General features: G+C 41.3%; 1 protein-coding gene across 6 annotated transcripts in view; it reads right to left on the bottom strand.

The window, feature by feature from the left end:
• The window catches only part of LOC106588415 (POU domain, class 2, transcription factor 2), a 91,883-nt gene that overhangs the window by 26,433 nt on the left and 50,652 nt on the right, over positions 1-14,798 (bottom strand). The window lies entirely within an intron of this gene.

Here is a 14,798-nt window from a genome sequence, read left to right on the forward strand (position 1 = left end):
GCTCTGCCCCCACAGGATCCAATGTTACTGCTAACTGCTATTCCCCATGTATGCGCTATCATTGTCCTGAGGACCAATATATAATTATAGGATCTGTGTTCTAAGAATTCCAACTGTCAGAGAGATAGGTAAATCAGTGTAAAGGCTTACTGAATTGCATCTGAGCAGGCCCACTGAGGAGATGGAGAAAAAGACATGACCTTTGCATTATCCATTGACGAGAACCTATACTGCTACTGCTGCTAATGCACTGCCAAGCTGCCTCACACTGACACACAAGTGACCAATGTAACTCAGTACCTGATGCAAGGAGTTGCAGCGCTACCTGGTTACATGTTGACCTGGCTTACAGACATTGGAACGGAACAATGGCTGTTTTTACAGAGGGGAGCTAAAGGTTTAAAGGTAGAACGCAGTCTCTTCTAAAGACATACGACCGACCGTACGGTCTTAAAGGGGAGTTGATCGTAAGCGGAGTTGTTAGGAGTCGATGACCACACGCACACATTCAGCAATTTCTACCACTGCTTTTCACAACTTCAGATGTAGACTATTCTGGATGTTTTATATAAAAGAAAATACATTTCTGTAAATAGATTAATCTCTGGAAAAATATATATGAAAAAAACAGGGCATTTCTGAGGATATACTACTTGACAAGGATTGATGCAGCGTTAGGCCACTTCTTTGTAGACTTAATAAGATTCATCGGAAAAGCTTGGATTGTAAAGCAACATTGAAAGCTGCTCATCTATCACTTTTCCCCCTCTAATTCTGCACCTATCACTGCTTTCCTCTACTCCGCTCTCTCTTTCATTATCTCTCTATCCGTCTATCTTTCCCTATACCGTGTTCCTTATCTCCTTTCCTATTCGTCCGTGGTTCACAGAGCTACAGGGTGCAGCAACACTGGTCAGCAGCGTTGGTCATGACATCACTGGTCAGCAGCGTTGGTCATGACATCACTGGTCAGCAGCGTTGGTCATGACATCACTGGTCAGCAGCGTTGGTCATGACATCACTGGTCAGCAGCGTTGGTCATGACATCACTGGTCAGCAGCGTTGATCATGACATCACTGGTCAGCAGCGTTGGTCATGACATCACTGGTCAGCAGCGTTGATCATGACATCACTGGTCAGCAGCGTTGGTCATGACATCACTGGACAGCAGCATTGGTCATGACATCACTGGTCAGCAGCGTTGATCATGACATCACTGGTCAGCAGCGTTGGTCATGACATCACTGGACAGCAGCGTTGGTCATGACATCACTGGTCAGCAGCGTTGGTCATGACATCACTGGTCAGCAGCGTTGATCATGACATCACTGGACAGCTCTGTGCTCCAATAGGACACATAGGCACGTTGCCAGGCAACAGCAGTGAAAGATCACTGTGTATGGCCTGTGTGTGTGTGTATGTGCCTGTGTGTGAGTGTGTGTGTAGAAGTGTGTGAGTGTGTGTTTCGGTGCGTGCTAATCATTAAGTATGAGTATGTTTTTCAATCCATTAGCCCAACTCATTGATAAGCCTGAATAGGAAGAAAACATAACTCTGAATGACGAAAGGTTGTTTAGACATTCTGAAACCATTGGAAGGTGTCTTCACATATTTGGATGGCTTTGAAAAAATCCTTAAGGACTGTGTCTTTCTTTTGCTTCTCTTACAGCAATGTGGAGTTTCTTTCAGTGGCTCTCAAGAGTGAGTGTGTGCAGGTAGGCAATTATTTGTGCAGATGTATGTTTGTATGTGTCGTGTGTGTGTGTGTGTGTGTGTGTGTGTGTGTGTGTGCGAATGCATCTCTCTGGAGTGTTTATTATATCCGATACAGTACCTCTTTCTCGCACCACATATTTCTGGGCCGATCGATCGCTCTGACTCCCAACAAGACAATAATCGCACCTCCCTCCCTCACTTCGTCTCCACCATTATTACTGACCTCCCCAGGGAGCGGGATGGAGGGATGAAGATAAACAAAGAAATGGAGGGAGAGGGGGGGAGGAGAAGGGGAAATAGCCTCTGCATGTTACTTTCCTCCCTTCATCCTTTCATCCTTTCCTTCGTTGGGGTGGACGCCTGGAGGCAAAAAGATGGAGGGAGAGGAAGAGGTGGAGAGAGGGAGGGAGGAAGGAAAGCTGGTGTTGGGACAATGGCGGAGACAGAATGGAAAGAGAAGGGAAAGAGGGATGACCAGAGTATTAGAGGGAGAGAGAGAGAGAGAGAGAGAAAGAGAGGGAGGGAGAGGAGGAGAGAGAGGGAGAGAGAGAGAGGGAGAAAGAGAGAGACAGAGAAAGCGAGAGAGTGCAGGAGACTTGGGATGAAGGGATGAAGGGACCAATTCACAAGGATGGAGAGAAGTGGCAGTAGTGCATTGGGCTTTTCCAATAAAAGGAGAATGACAGAAGGAAGAGGGGGTGACAATGTGGGTAACAAAGACACAGTGCCTCTTCAGAATAGAGAGGGAACAGATAGGACTCAAGAGAATAAAATGACAAGACAGACAGGCCGACGGACATACAGTCCAGAGAGAGAGAGGGAGAAAAAGAGATGTGGATGTGGCCAAAATGAAAGTGTAAAGGCTTCAGATATAAGAATGTCGAGCGACACTCTTGTCTTGACAACAAGGGGCGATAAATGTAGGAATAGAATTACTTGAATGAATAGATTCTATTTCTATGGACATAAACTGCTGTGAATATCCATCAGCATCAAAAGTGTGATGAAAGCGCAGACAGCCAGTCATTCGACATGACAGCGCCTCCTAACCAACAAAACAATGTGATCTACGGTATGTGTTATGGTCTGCGTTAGATTGCTCGGTTTATAGGTCTATCGATTGTCCTAGACTTAAATTGGCTCTGAATTAAATATCTCTCTCTCTCTCTCTCTCTCTCTCTCTCTCTCTCTCTCTCTCAGCGTTTCACCTTTCCTTTGGACCCACACTTGCTCAGTTCCGTCTTCTGCTCTATCAATCTCTTTAAAATCACAGTGATGAATTATTGAGTCTATTTATTCAAACACCATTAATTATATAACACGTGATGTAAGTGGGCATGAAGAGCTGTGGAAAAACTGAGGGGAAAAGAAGGGTCTGAAAGAGAGAGAGGAAGAAGGTGGTGGTTTGGGGATGGAGGGGGGGGGTTAGGAAATTGGTCTGGCTAGCGGAACAGTTTTTCACCCCCCCTTCTCCCTTCCTTCCCCATTCTGCGGAGATGACAGGGAGAAAGCTTTATTGCTCTGAGTTTGTATCGATCGGGGCCCCTCACAGGGGTTGCACCGACCCGCGCGCTTCGGAGGCACTTTCGCAACGTCCGCTGCCTCCACTCTGCACCCTCCTCCTCTTCCCCGCTCCCCCCTTTCTTTCCTTCCCCCCTATCTCCTCTCTCTCTGGCTCGGCTCACTGGGGGATTCAAATTTGCATCTCCCTGTTTTCAGAGGTTAAGAGGCAGACCGCCCAGCTTTTTATTTACCTAACCGCACTCCAAACACAACGCCCGAGTCACACACATAAACCCCAGAGGCCAGGGAATATAAATGCGAATGGAAACATGAGCATACGTGTCCATATATTCACACCCACTGGTCTTCCATATTCCCTCTGTTCCTCCTTTGTCATTCCCTCCCCTCATATTTTTGTTATTCTAGCAAGTGCCAGTAAAAATGACCCTCGGCAAAAGCACAATATATATATATATGTAGAAAAGTCATCTTTTTTTACACGTGTGAAACAGATACATATATTTATTATGAAAGCTGCTGGATTCGGTCCAGAAATCCCTGAGCTTGAAGCGTGACCGCTCACAGTAGGACTAGGGCTAAAAGGGGAAGATTCAGAATTTGGGGATAACAGGGGAATCAAACGGGTGTACAACAAATTCCACGGGGAGTGAGATTGGACGATCGGTTCTCTTGCAACATCGCAGTGTGTCGCCCTTGGGCCTGTGATCCGCACCCACAATTCCCTGAGGCAGACTAGCCCGAGTTACGCAGACTACAGACAGAAGACTGCCTTGTCTTATAACACTGTCTTGTCGTTCAGTTAACAAGCTCCATTTTGGGTTGGCGGGATGGCTGATTCTGAGGGCCGTAGTTCCTTTTGTAGCTGCGACTGTTGCTGGCCACAGCCCCCCAGTCAAGTGTGTCTCTTATCTCTCTATTTTTACCTTCCCTCCATCGGCGGACCCTCTTACCATCTCGCCACCACTTAATTCACTCACCAAATGACACACACAAAGGTCCTTCTCCTCTCTCAGATGGTGAACGTTGTGCTGCCATGTCCGCACTGTATGGTCGTCAAGCACGGCAATTGTCGCCAAGGACAAAAAAACAACGTGTTTGAATGAGCGTGAGTGTGTGTTGGCAAGGATTCGAGTTGGCCGAAAGTCCTATGGAAAATACATTGCTGTTATTTGACCTGCTTTGTTCCGTTTGGTAAAATGCTCAAACGGGCCAATTGTTTAGAGAGCAGGCTTGTATACTTCTTAAGTTTTGACTACATTAATAATCACATGAGGTCAAATGCAAATGTATCAGACAAATAAAATCTGTTTGAATTATCAAACATAATACAAATTGATTAAATGATTTCTGCAGATTCAGGTTTTTTCAGGGTAACCTAAAAAGCAGGATGTAGGATCTTAATTTGATCCCCCTGTTGCAGGAGAACTTTCCTGCAATGCAGGACATTTAAAACATGTAGTGTATTTGAGGTTTAAAAAGCCTTCTGAAGTTTGTAAATTACACTTTGAAATTTCAGACTTGATTTTCCCTTACAAAAAAATGGATCAACCCCTACAAAAATGTCCCTTAATTATAATCAACATAATAATTAACATTTCCTGTTGCTGCAGGATTGGCTCAAATTAAAATCCTACATCTGTAATGACTAGCACAATAGGAGATGATGTAGGAATAATCTAGCTAAATTCTCAGATGATCTAAACAATTACTACTTATAGCTTGAAACCAGAAAATATATATTTTATGAGCATTATTATCAAGGCTTCAAGACTTACAAGATATAAACCATTATACCTGCAGGTAAATAAGGTACTGTAAGATAAGGTAAATAAAGTGTTACCATGGTTTTTCAAGCATATCCATGTTCGTATTGTCATCTCTTCAGCTCATATCCATGGAAATCCATTTTGTGAGGAATAGAAATTGTCAAAGTGGAACATAACTGTGTAAGAACATAGCAACTGCCCGTTGGAGCAATCATACAATCACTGATTGTACTGGTCAAAAATGTTTCCTTATATACTGGTAGTCTGTGTAATGCTGCAGCAATTGTGTGTGTGTGTGTGTGTGTGTGTGTGTGTGTGTGTGTGTGTGTGTGTGTTCGTTTTTTGAATTAGTTGAAACCGCAGGGGAGACTATAACAATGATAACCTCAATGGAAAAAAGAAAAAATGATTCCATATATAGGACGGAGGTTTGAACTTGTTACAAAACAACAGGGGCCACATACAATACAGGAGTATAGAGGTTTCGAGAGATCTGTGTGTGTGTGTGTGTCCTGTCCATGTGCCGCGGCTCTAGGCATGCTGGTAGGCTACATACTGGACCAGCACAGTGTCATATTCATCTATGGGCAGTTAAACACAGCTGCAACGAGGCCCGAGTGGCTGGAGAGCCCTTCGTATCCCCGGCTGACCGCCATTTCACACCACTGACCAGTATAAATTGGATCAAGGTTCGTTCACATTGCAGGCGGCAAAACAAGAGAAACAAAATGGCCGCAATGTCTCTCCACTGTCTCTCTGTTTCACTCAAGTTGTTGAAAGGAGTGAGAAGAAGCACAGATCATAACAGCTAGGGGACAGAGAACAGGATGTGCTTTAATTCAAGGGGCGAAGGACTCTGGGAAAAATCTTAAAGCATATACTACATTTGTATTGTTTACAGGAAGTACAACCTGTAAAAATACATGCACTGTAAAAATACATCTACTGTAAAAATATATGTACTGTAAAATACATGTACTGTAAAAAATACATGTAAAAATACATTCAACTCTATAATGGTCCTTGAGGTAGTTATTTTTCTATTCATGCTTTTGTTGTAGTTTCATATGACATTTCTATAGACCTACTCTTGCTAAATATGCTGCTAGGTTGGACTTGCGCATACATTTGTAACATTTTCACTTTGCACGTTCGTATGTTGTGTGCTCTAGTTCCTCTATGTTCTGTATATGTTGGCCTTGCATACCATGCCTAATGCATGTCTGGAATGTTCATAGCCTTTCACCTTCTATTCATATCCCCGTTGCATGCTATTCATACTATTCATTCCAGAGTTTTGTATGTGGTGTGCCGGATCACATTGCAGCCCAGTGTCTAGTTCTTTTGAGATGATTTGAGGGGCTTTGCGTATAGACCATGTCATTAAAGAGTGACCTTGCCCCTACTGTATGAAGCTAGCTAGGTAATAATTCTATTGCATGATTGGGCCCATGCTATATTATGTATTATGTGTGTTTAGTTGGACTTATCGGACTGTTTTCCATTCATAGTATCGGTTTTGTGTTTGTCAAGTTAGCAAAGAGCACATCAAGTCTATCATTTTGTACAACTTTTTTTATGATCATAAAAGTGAACTTTGACCATCAAACTCGAATTTTAACAGGAACGTTTCTGGACAATGTTGACTATTCAAGGTAAAAAAATAAATAAATGGGTGAATAAAACTAGAACACTTTCAGTGAATATGTGTGTACCTGACAGGCAAAAGTTGATTGAAGTGCACAATGTTGAGTCAAGCTCAACAGAAGTCTCAGAACACATGTTAATCACAGCAGAGTCCATTGGCACTTAGTAAAGTCACTTAACTGCCTAAACAGTCGCGTAGCCTATAAACATGTTCCAGGCTTGATGTACGTGCAAAGTGAGGCATGATGGGGCCTGGGCCTAGCTGATATGAAGTGTGTGTGTTGTGTGTGTGTGTGTGTGTGTGTGTGTGTGTAACCAAGTGTATGTTTGTACTCACAAACGCCACGTGTTCGTCGTGTTTACATTCGTAGACGGGGCACGAGGGGTGATATCTCACGCCGATCGATGAACGAGGGAGCAGGGGTGGAGGAGGGAGGGGGAGAAAATCGGTAAGGAAAGCAGGTTATCTCCTGTCATTAACGGAGGGATTCCCGGGCGAGGGGAGCGGGGAGGGGTGCGGAGGGGAAAGACCTGGATTCATTGAGAAAAAACACAGACTGTTTGGCATCGGGAGAAAGCAGACAATTATCTGTATTGATTAAAGCCAGCTAGCCAGCACAGTGAAGACGGAAAACTATGACTAGATCAATAGAGAGAGAGATAGAGGGAGGGAGAGAGAGGGGGAGGGAGGGAGAGAGAGAGAGACAGGGCAGGGGAGTTGTAAACGGGAGGTTGAGAGTTTGAAAACAATTTGAAGCGCAACAGTTGTGGCGGCAGAGGGAGAAAAAGTTGAAATGGGAGCGAAAGAGGGGAGGGCCCGGGGGAAACAGAGTATCAGAGTTCATAAAACTGGCCTAAAAATGGCCTATTTCCACTCCTCGACTCCACCACTGTTGATGCTAAATATCTCAGACTACGAGACCCACCCCACCACAGCGAATCAGAGAGCAGCGAACTTAACTCATTGAGATATTTTTCTCGGGCAGTAAGAGAAAAAGAACATGGCAACGGCCCAGGGTGAGGAGTCAAGCTGATCCCTTAAGACATGGGTAGTTACACATGTAGCGTGATGTACTACAGTACCCATAATGCTCTGACAACATATCCGGTTTTATCTTAGTAAAGATGAAGCTAAAATAATGGTGTCCCATCTGCTCAGAAGTAGGATCTTCTTACCAGTATGCAGTCACTGCCTACTGAGGACCCTAGAAACGAACCAAAAGGCAAAACAAACACGTCTACACTATCATAATAAAATACATATGAATAAACACATTGATAACGGAGTATGTGACTGAAATCAATCCTCTGCACACAAAATATTTAGCCCTCAGAAAGTAGTTCCTTTGAGCTGAGTTGATGTTCTATGGTTATAACTTACATGGTTATGAGATGGACTGCTGTAAGTGGGAAAGGAGGCTGAGCACCAAAGCGGAGGGATACGGGTAGGGAGGGATGAAATGAAGGAGGAAGAAAGCAGTAGCAGCTACAGGTGTATCGTTATGCATGCCGAACATCACAAGTCCCCTCCCCTGGCCCTGGGGAATGAGCACCTTGGAAACGGTCGCTAAGGGAACAGACGGGCCTAAGAGCAAGTTGTGAGTGTGTGTGAGAGAGAGAGGGAGGGTTTGCTTTTGGGGGTGTTATCGAGGATGAAACTAGAAGACATAGACACCTCATAAGTGTATGGGATGTGTGATGTGCTTGTGTGTACCCATAAACTACATGTTAACACGCAACATAACAACTATATGTCAACACGCACAATAACTACTATATGTTAATACAAACAATAACTACTATATGTTAAATGTAACGCCCTGGCCATAGAGAGGGGTTTTTGTTCTTTATTTTGGTTAGGCCAGGGTGTTACATTGGGTGGGCGTTCTATGTTCCTTTTTCTATGTTTTTGTATTTCTTTGTTTTGGGCCGTGTGTGGCTCCAAATCAGGCACAGCTGAAGCTCGTTGTTGCTGATTGGGAGTCACACATAAGGAGCATGTTTTTCCTTTGGGTTTTGTGGGTAATCGTTTCTGTTTTGAGTATTTTCCTAACAGGACTGTTTGCTAGTCGTTTTTTTGGTTTCTTTTGTATAGTGTTCGTTGATCATTAAAACCTTTTATGATGAACACTAACTCCGCTGCACCTTGGTCTCTCCCCCACGACAGCCCTTACATTAACACGCACAATAACTACTAGATGTTAATACAAACAATAACTACTATATGTCAACACGCACAATAACTACTATATGTTAATACAAACAATAACTACTATATGTTAACACAAACAATAACTACTATGTGTTAACACAAACAATAACTACTGTATGTTAACACGCACAATAACTACTATATGTTAACACGCACAATAACTACTATATGTTAACACGCACAATAACAACTATATGTTAAAATGCACTTTAACTGCTATATGGTAATACTCACAATAATTACTATATGTTAACATGCACAATAACTACTATATGTTAACACGCACAATAACAACTATATGTTAAAATGCACTTTAACTGCTATATGTTAACACAAACAATAACTACTATATGTTAACACAAACAATAACTACTATATGTTAACATGCACAATAACTACTATATGTTAACACGCACAATAACAACTATATGTTAAAATGCACTTTAACTGCTATATGGTAATACTCACAATAATTACTATATGTTAACATGCACAATAACTACTATATGTTAACACGCACAATAACTACTATTTGTTAAAATGCACTTTAACTGCTATATGGTAATACTCACAATAATTACTATATGTTAACATGCACAATAACTACTATATGGTAACACTCACACTAACTACTATATGTTAACATGCACAATAACTACTATATGTTAACACGCACAACAACTCCTATATGTTACCACGCAACATAACTACTATATGGTAACACTCACAATAACTACTATATGTTAACACGCACAATACCGACTATATGTTAAAACTCACAATAACTACTATATGTTAACATACACAATAACTACTATATGTTAACACAAACAATAACTATAATATATTAACACGCAACATAACTACTATTTGTTAAAACACACAATAACTCCTATATGTTAACACAAACAATAACTACTGTATGTTAATAACTACTAGACGTTAACACAAACAATAACTACTATATGATAAATCGTAACATAACTACTATATGTTAACACACACAATAACTACTATATGTTAACACGCACAATAACTACTATTATGTTAACACGCAACATAACTACTAACGCAAACAAAAACTACTATATGTTAACACGCAACATAACTACTAACGCAAACAATAACTACAATATGTTACCACGCAACATAACTACTATATGGTAACACTCACAATAAATACTATATGTTAACACAAACAAAAACATCTCTTTGTTAACACAAACAATAACAACTATATCTTAACACGAACAATAACTACTATATGTTAACACAAACAAAAACTACTATATGTTAAAACGCACAATAACTCCTATATGGTAACACTCACAATGATTACAATATGTTTACATGCACAATAACTACTATATGTTAACACAAACAATAACTACTATATATTAACACACAACATAACTACTCTATGTTAACACACACAATAAGTACTATATTTTAACACTTAACATAACTCCTATATGTTAACACGCATAATAACTACTGTATGTTATCACAAACAATAACTACGAACATAGACAGGGCTCTAACTCCCCTAGCTCCACAATGAGATAGGGTGCAGGCCAGGCAGCAGGCTGTTAGCCAGCCTGTCAGCTTAGTGGAGTCTGCCACTAACACAGTCAGTGTAGTCAGCTCAGCTATCCCCATTTAGATTGTGTCTGTGCTTCGACCTAGGTTGGGCAAAACTAATCATGGCGCTGTTCGCCTTAGCAATCTCACTAGAATAAAGACCTCCTCCATTCCTGCCATTATTGAAAGAGATCGTGATACCTCACATCTCAAAATAGGGCTACTTAATGTTAGATCCCTCACTTCAAAGGCAGTTATAGTCAATGAACTAATCACTGATCATAATCTTTATGTGATTGGCCTGACTGAAACATGTCTTAAGCCTGATGAATTTACTGTGTTAAATGAGGCCTCACCTCCTGGTTACACTAGTGACCATATCCCCCGCGCATCCCGCAAAGGCGGAGGTGTTGCTAACATTTACGATAGCAAATTTCAATTTACAAAAAAAAAAAAAAAGTCATGAAATCTATGCAGCTACTCAATCACTTTTTATAGCTACTGTTTACAGGCCTCCTGGACCATATACAGCATTCCTCACTGAGTTCCCTGAATTCCTATCGGACATTGTAGTCATACCAGATAATATTCTATTTTTTGGTGACTTTAATATTCACATGGAAAAGTCCACAGACCCACTCCAAAAGACTTTCGGAGCCATCATCGACTCAGTGGGTTTTGTCTGAGTCAGTGGGTTTTGTCTCTGGACCTACTCACTGCCACAGTCATACTCTGGACCTAGTTTTGTCCCGTGGAATAAATGTTGTGGATCTTAATGTTTTTCCCCATAATCCTGGACTATCGGACCACCATTTTATTACGTTTGTAATCGCAACAAATAATCTACTCAGATCCCAACCAAGGAGCATCAAAAGTCGTGCTATAAATTCTCAGACAACCCAAAGATTCCTTGATGCCCTTCCAGACTCCCTCTGCCTACCCAAGGACGTCAGAGGACAAAAATCAGTTAACCACCTATCTGAGGAACTCAATTTAACCTTGCGCAATAGCCTAGATGCAGTTGCACCCCTAAAAACATTTGTCATAAGAAACTAGCTCCCTGGTATACAGAAAATACACGAGCTCTGAAGCAAGCTTCCAGAAAATTGGAACGGAAATGCCGCCACACCAAACTGGAAGTCTTCCGACTAGCTTGGAAAGACAGTACCGTGCAGTATCGAAGAGCCCTCACTGCTGCTTGATCATCCTATTTTTCCAACTTAATTGAGGAAAATAAGAACAATCCAAAATGTATTTTTTATACTGTCACAAAGCTAACTAAAAAGCAGCATTCCCCAAGAGAGGACGGCTTTCACTTCAGCAGTAATAAATTCATGAACTTCTTTGAGGAAAAGATCATGATCATTAGAAAGCAAATTACGGACTCCTCTTTAAATCTGCGTATTCCTCCAAAGCTCCGTTGTCCTGAGTCTGCACAACTCTGCCAGGACCTAGGATCAAGGGAGACACTAAAGTGTTTTAGTACTATATCTCTTGACACAATGATGAAAATAATCATGGCCTCTAAACCTTCAAGCTGCATACTGGACCCTATTCCAACTAAAGTACTGAAAGAGCTGCTTCCTGTGCTTGGCCCTCCTATGTTGAACATAATAAACGGCTCTCTATCCACCGGATGTGTACCAAACTCACTAAAAGTGGCAGTAATAAAGCCTCTCTTGAAAAAGCCAAATCTTGACCCAGAAAATATAAAAAACTATCGGCCTATATCGAATCATCCATTCCTCTCAAAACATTTTGAAAAAGCTGTTGCACAGCAACTCACTGCCTTCCTAAAGACAAAAAATGTATACGAAACGCTTCAGTCTGGTTTTAGACCCCATCATAGCACTGAGACTGCACTTGTGAAGGTGGTAAATTACCTTTTAACTTGTTGGGGCTAGGGGGCAGTATTTGCACAGCCGGATAAAAAACGTACCCGATTTAAACTGGTTACTACTCTTGCCCAGAAACGAGAATATGCATATAATTACTAGATTTCGATATAAAACACTCTAAAGTTTCTAAAACTGTTTGAATGGTGTCTGTGAGTATAACAGAACTCATATGGCAGGCCAAAACCTGAGAAGATTCCATACAGGAAGTGCCCTGTCTGACAATTTGTTGTCCTTCTGTTGCATCGCTATCGAAAATACAGCATCTGTGCTGTAACGTGACACTTTCTAAGGCTCCCATTGGCTCTCTAAAGCCGCCAGAAAGTGGAATGGGGTGTCTGCTGTCTCTGGGCAAAGAACAGCAGAGTTTGTGAGTGGTAAGCCTGGGGACAGTGAGACTGAGATGCGCATTCACGAGACTACTCCATTTTTTTCTTTCAGCCTTTGAATGAATACAACATTGCACGGTTGGAATATTATCGCTATTTTACGAGAAAAATAGCATAAAAATTGATTTTAAACAGCGTTTGACATGCTTCTAAGTACGGTAATGGAATATTTTGAAATGTTTTGTCACGAAATGCGCTCGCGCGTCACCCTTCGGATAGTGACCTGAACGCACGAACAAAATGGAGCTATTTGAATATAACTATGGATTATTTGGAACCAAAACAACATTTGTTGTTGAAGTAGAAGTCCTGGGAGTGCATTCTGACGAAGAACAGCAAAGGTAATCCAATTTTTCTAATAGTAATTCTGAGTTTAGTGAGTCCCAAACTTGGTGGGTGTCAAAATAGCTAGCCGTGATGGCCGAGCTATGTACTCAGAATATTGCAAAATGTGCTTTCGCCGAAAAGCTATTTTAAAATCTGACACCGCGATTGCATAAAGGAGTTCTTTTTCTATAATTCTTAAAATAATTGTTATGTATTTTGTGAACGTTTATCATGAGTAATTTAGTAAATTCACCGGAAGTTTTCGGTGGGTATGCTAGTTCTGAACATCACATGCTAATGTAAAAAGCAGTTTTTTGATATAAATATGAACTTGATTGAACAAAACATGCATGTATTGTATAACATAATGTCCTAGGAGTGTCATCTGATGAAGATCATCAAAGGTTAGTGCTGCATTTTGCTGTGGTTTTGGTTTTTGTGACATATATGCTTGCTTTGAAAATGGCTGTGTGATTATTTTTGGCAGGGTACTCTCCTGACATAATCTAATGTTTTGCTTTCGCTGTAAAGCCTTTTTGAAATCGGACAATGTGGTTAGATTAACGAGAGTCTTGTCTTTAAAATTGTGTAAAATAGTCATATGTTTGAGAAATTGAAGTTATAGCATTTTTGAGGTATTTGTATTTCGCGCCACGCGATTCCACTGGCTGTTGACTAGCCCATAGAAGTTAATGGCATCAGACCGAGGCTCTGCATCTGTCCTCGTGCTCCTAGATCTTAGTGCTGCTTTTGATACCATCGATCACCATATTCTTTTGGAGAGATTGGAAACCCAAATTGGTCTACACAGACAAGTTCTGGCCTGTCTTATCTGTCGGAAAGATATCAGTTTGTCTCTGTGAATGGTTTGTCCTCTGACAAATCAACAGTAAATTTCGGTGTTCCTCAAGGTTCCGTTTTAGGACCACTATTGTTTTCACTATATATTTTACCTCTTGGGGATGTCATTCAAAAACATAATGTTAAATTTCACTGCTATGCAGATGACACACAGCTGTACATTTCAATGAAACATGGTGAAGCCCCAAAATTGCCCTCGCTAGAAGCCTGTTTTTCAGACATAAGGAAGTGGATGGCTGCAAAATGTCTACTTTTAAACTCAGACAAAACAGAGATGCTTGTTCTAGGTCCCAAGAAACAAAGAGATCTTCTGTTGAATCTGACAATTAATCTTGATGTTTGTACAGTCGTCTCAAATAAAACTGTGAAGGACCTCGGCGTTACTCTGGACCCTGATCTCTCTTTTGAAGAACATATCAAGACTGTTTCAAGGACAGCTTTTTTCCATCTACGTAACATTGCAAAAATCAGAAACATTCCGTCCAAAAATGATGCAGAAAAATTAATCCATGCTTTTGTTACTTCTAGGTTGGACTACTGCAATGCTCTACTTTCCGGCTACCCGGATAAAGCACTAAATAAACTTCAGTTAGTGCTAAACACGGCTGCTAGAATCTTGACTAGAACCAAACAATTTGATCATATTAGTCCAGTGCTAGCCTCTCTACACTGGCTTCCTGTTAAAGCAAGGGCTGATGTCAAGGTTTTACTGCTAACCTACAAAGCATTACATGGGCTTGCTCCTACCTATCTTTCCGATTTGGTCCTGCCGTACATACCTACACATACGCTACGGTCACAAGACGCAGGCCTCCTAATTTCTAAGCAAACAGCTGGAGGCAGGGCTTTCTCCTATAGCTCCATTTTTATGGAATGGTC

Source organism: Salmo salar, chromosome ssa27 (assembly GCF_905237065.1).
Source record: "Salmo salar chromosome ssa27, Ssal_v3.1, whole genome shotgun sequence".
Lineage (NCBI taxonomy): Eukaryota > Metazoa > Chordata > Actinopteri > Salmoniformes > Salmonidae > Salmo > Salmo salar.